The 5051-nt window shown below is 38.9% G+C and overlaps 1 pseudogene; it reads left to right on the top strand.

The window, feature by feature from the left end:
* The first annotated feature begins 288 nt into the window (after window positions 1–288).
* On the top strand, window positions 289–3985 carry LOC104821186 (annotated as a pseudogene).
* Window positions 3986–5051: the final 1066 nt, after the last annotated feature.

Raw genomic sequence — 5051 nt, 5'->3', positions numbered from 1 at the left:
AGAGCCTTAGAGGTCCCTCTCTTAGAGTCCCCGTATGAATGATAGATAAGATTCCAGGCACTTGAATTTTCAGTTTCTAGAAGAAATCTTAGCCGTTGATTCAAATGATTTGATCTCACCGTTAGAGTTTTACACGTCACTTTGGTCCCATAATCTTGCCCGCAGAGAACTCGCTTGCTCTAAAAGGATATAAATAAGAACGAAAGAAAAACGAATGTTCTCCTCCGTTTGTTTCTTCCCTCTCTTTTCATTTCGATTTTTGGGTTTTGATCATTTTATTCGGTGGCAATGGAGATTTCGGAAAGTGTGAAAGCTAGATCGGCGGTTCTGTCGGCACATTTGGTTACGGTTGAGCCAGTCAGATCGTCCGCGATCGAGCGATGGTGCACGCCGGCGAACATTTCTCTGCATGGTTCCCCCAAGGGAACGCTGACGATCGTCGACGAGCGCAAGAGGAAGACATATCAGGTCACGGACTCCGAAGGAGGTACCGTTAAATCCGTTGATCTCAAGGAGGAATGTCCAACCCTAATCTGGAAGCTGAAAAAATTGTCTTTTTGGTTGCGAGGAGCATGGGTAGTGGATAAACGGTGAATTTGATGTTTTCGCTCTGAATTTCGATCTGTATTACCTATTTGTCCTTGGAAATGAGAAAAAATTTGACGTATGATTAAAGAATTTTGAGTTGGATCGGTTTATGGTGGGCAGATAACGACTGGTAAGGGAGACAGAAGGCTTAAATTTAACGATCCTGGTTATTAGCTGTTGCTCTGGAGAAGGCTGCACTCTCAGGCGATTACTTTGTCAAGAGAAAGCTTTACCCTAACCTCGATTTCTACTCTGGATCGATATATAGGTAAATGATAAATCCAGATTTTGTGTGCATCTCTTCCCCTCAAACACTCTACAACAATTCCATTAAGTCGGTAATCTTCAAAAACAGAGCAATGGGATTAGGAAAGCATGATAATTATGTAGTGAAAGATTGGATTTTAGAGGGTTAAGGTGAAGAGCTGATCGATGATGCATTAGTTATGATGGAATGAGTGTTGCTATTTGGTGAGACACTTAAGAAACAATGTTAGCTATCCTGGTCGGAGTAACTGTTGTTTTGTATGTTGACGGGTTTGCGGAATTTTTGCAGGCTTTAGATTCTGGATCCCTGTTAGCGTACTTCACCTTTTGGTATGAATTCTCTCCTTTTGCCTCTCTCTCTGATTATTTCCTTACCACCGCTCGCTTCTCCGTGTTCGGTGCCACCGTTCGGCGGTTTCCGGTTGTCTAGTGCTGGAGGTCTGCATGATGGTCTGACTGTTTGACCATTGTAAAACATTTCGAGTTGATTGGACAGCAACATAGTTTGATGTCGATCGAGGGTTCTGAACTCAGCTTAGAGCTCTTGAGCTATAGATATGCGACGAATGTACCGGCGATTTTGAAAAGCAAGTGTTTGGTGAAAAAATATGTTTGTTTTGACTTGATATTTCTTATTATGAATGTTTTTGCAGGATATTATACAGTCTATGCCTCATGATACTCACCCAATGAGAGTTCTTGTTAGTGCAATGGGTCTTTCATCCTGATGCAAACCCTGCTGTCAGGGTAAGTTGGGACTGACTTCTTGTCTAATGACATGTCTGCAATTGTGTTGTCGGTGTTGTTAAGATGAGCTCTTTCTGAAACTGGCCATATGAATATACTATGCTTTAGTTTGTTTATTGGTTTGTCGGGACTTCGCAATGGGTGCAGGACCATGATATTTACAAGTCTAAACAAGTTAGAGACAAACAGATTGTTCGCATTCTTGGAAAGGTATGTTTTCCCTTTTTCCATTTGTTGTTTTGTTACTTTCTCCTTGTGTCCGGTTATTCAATTTTTCACCCAAAATCTGTAAATGGATTTGAATTTAAATGTGGGTTTTGGACTGAAGTTTTGCAATGTGCTTATGAAATCGAATGCGTTTGCAGGCACCTGCTTTTGCAGCAGCTGCGTATCTGAGGATGGCAGGAAGGCCTCCAGTTCTTCCTTCTAGCAACCTTTCTTATGCAGAGAATTTCCTCTATATCCTGGATTCCATGTATGTGACTGCCCACTATCACTTTCCTCTTAATTTGGTTAGACACTTGAAAGGATCATCAACAATGTTTAAGATTTTTATGTCTGATTTATGTTTCCTAAACCCATTCATAGGAAGCATTGATCATGTCGAACAGTTGCATAGTTTCTGAAATCACTGTCCCAACAAGTTTCTATTTTTCAAATGATCACAGGGGCAATAGGTCTTACAAACCTAATCCTCGACTGGCTCGAGTCCTGGACATCCTGTTTATACTGCATGCGGAACATGAAATGAATTGTTCCACTGCTGTTGCCAGGCATCTTGCTTCCAGGTACATCTCTTTTCTTTGGTTTGGGCATGATGACGAACGAGTCTGGTAAGAGGTATCTTACTGAATCACGTGTTTCTGCAGTGGTGTTGATGTGTACATTGCTGTGGCCGGAGCTGTTGGTGCACTATATGGTCCCCTGCATGGTGGTGCAAATGAGGTTTAAACTGGTGTCCAAATTTTATACGTTTTTCTTTTTTGTGCTAACATCTTTGGTTCCATCAGGCTGTGTTAAAGATATTATCGGAGATTGGAACCGTTGAAAAATCCGAGAGTTAATCGAGGGTGTGAAGAACAGGTAAGTTATTTTTTGAACCACAAGTTACTTGAATTTCTGGTCCGGTCATCCTATCGATATTCTCATCCGCTTACTAATGTACGTCCAGGAAGAGGAAGATGTTATGAACTCAGATCAATTTGTAAAGAAACAAGCAGAAAATTCCTTTCTTAACAAACCAAAACAAGTGGGTTTGATTAATGAGAGACCCCTTCTCTCCCCTTTACATGACAATTCCCAGAATCAAAACGTGCCCCTCACTTCTTCTACTAGCCGTCCATATACTGCAGCTTCAGCGGCAGATGCTGAGCTGTACTAAAACCGTTTCTTCTACCAAAAACATGTACATGCCCAAAAGCAAAACTGTAATCATAAGCAATAACAGAATAACATCATAATTAGCCGCTCTGGAATTTCTGCTCTGTTGTCTGTGGAACCTTCCTCTCAAACCGAAGCTTCTCCTGACATCTCTTCCTTCTTCCTTCAGCCCTTAACATAAACTTGAAAAGGCATAACAGAAGATGTCGGGTTTTGGACATCGTGTTGTTTACAGAAACTATGATCCCGAGCAAAAGTCATTAAGAAACTGGCAGAGGAAGTATTTTCTATTGTTGGAAGGGATCCTCTGTTTGAGGTATACATCTCATGTCATTTATAATCAAGTCTCTCTTAGAAAATAACACAAACCTGTTCAGTTCAGTGAATAGTTGATCTTCTTAGAAGGGATGTTGGTTAGATATTTAAGGATCTGATGATTTGTTAGTAGCTGTTGCTCTGGAGAAGGCTGCACTCTCAGGCGATTACTTTGTCAAGAGAAAGCTTTACCCTAACCTCGATTTCTACTCTGGATCGATATATAGGTAAATGATAAATCCAGATTTTGTGTGCATCTCTTCCCCTCAAACACTCTACAACAATTCCATTAAGTCGGTAATCTTCAAAAACAGAGCAATGGGATTAGGAAAGCATGATAATTATGTAGTGAAAGATTGGATTTTAGAGGGTTAAGGTGAAGAGCTGATCGATGATGCATTAGTTATGATGGAATGAGTGTTGCTATTTGGTGAGACACTTAAGAAACAATGTTAGCTATCCTGGTCGGAGTAACTGTTGTTTTGTATGTTGACGGGTTTGCGGAATTTTTGCAGGCTTTAGATTCTGGATCCCTGTTAGCGTACTTCACCTTTTGGTATGAATTCTCTCCTTTTGCCTCTCTCTCTGATTATTTCCTTACCACCGCCAAGTGCCAGTCTTCAGCAACATCCCCCGTCCTCGTGTCATAAATGAATCCATGTGTATGATGTGATCACTGGAGGATGCATGTCTCTTTTGAACTTATACTAGCAATTGTTAGTGAAATTGTGTTTTTTTTTCCTGATGGGCTATTTATTTAATCAAATCATAATCTTCTTTCGTTGTGGTGTGAATAACGTGCATGCCACGAAAGAGATATTTACAGGGTAGTGCCTCTTCAAAGCCCGCGTAGCTTTCATGTCCATGGCCTCCATATTCTGGAACTTCTGCTTATCTTCGACAATGAGCAAGTAGATATATGTGCCTGGGAGAGCAATCGATCACTAATAATGAAAGCTTCCGTCACTGGATAAAGGTAATCTTCTTGCACTTTCTTTACAGTCTCGACTTCTGTTTTGGTCTGAATGAAAATTAAAATTAAATTACATAGCATCTATGATAACATAATTAATGTAGATTCGCATGTTTATATATATACGTGTTCTTTTACTCCTTTCTATTTCCAATCAAATTATTAGTCAAGTGTACCAATTTCAGCCAGCAGTCAAACTCTAATTGATTATAGAGTGCTTATATTGTATAATATATTAAATAATGATAAGTTTGAGTGTGCATATATATCTATTTAACATGTTTAATTGGATTAATTTAATTGATAGAATTTGGTCCGGACTCAATTAATGTAGATTCGCATGTTTATATATATTATACGTGTTCTATTACTCCTTTCTATTTTCAATAAAAAAAATTATCAGTAAAATGTACCGATTTCAGCCAGCAGTCAAACTCAATAATTGATTATAGAGTGCTAATATTGTATAATATATTAAATGACATAGCGTCTATGATAAGTTTGAGTGCGTGTGTGTGTGTATATATAACATGTTTAATTGGATTAATTTAATTTATAGAATTTGGTCCGGAGTCATGACAAGATTATCAAACTTAGATTGATTGTAGCTTTGGTCCATACACATAAACAACTAAATTGTTGGATATCGAATCAAAGAAGAAAATTGAGAATTTACCCCCTCGTCGAATTTAAAAGTAAAAACAATCAACTTTTAACCATTTCTCGGAACCCATAATACACATAATCAACGATTGAGTTATTAGTCATGCCAAAAGAGAAC

This window comes from Tarenaya hassleriana, unplaced genomic scaffold (genome assembly GCF_000463585.1).
Source record: "Tarenaya hassleriana unplaced genomic scaffold, ASM46358v1 Cleome322, whole genome shotgun sequence".
Classification (NCBI taxonomy): Eukaryota; Viridiplantae; Streptophyta; class Magnoliopsida; order Brassicales; family Cleomaceae; genus Tarenaya; species Tarenaya hassleriana.
The sequence above is the reverse complement of the archived record's forward strand: the minus strand, read 5'-3'. Positions and strand labels throughout refer to the sequence as shown.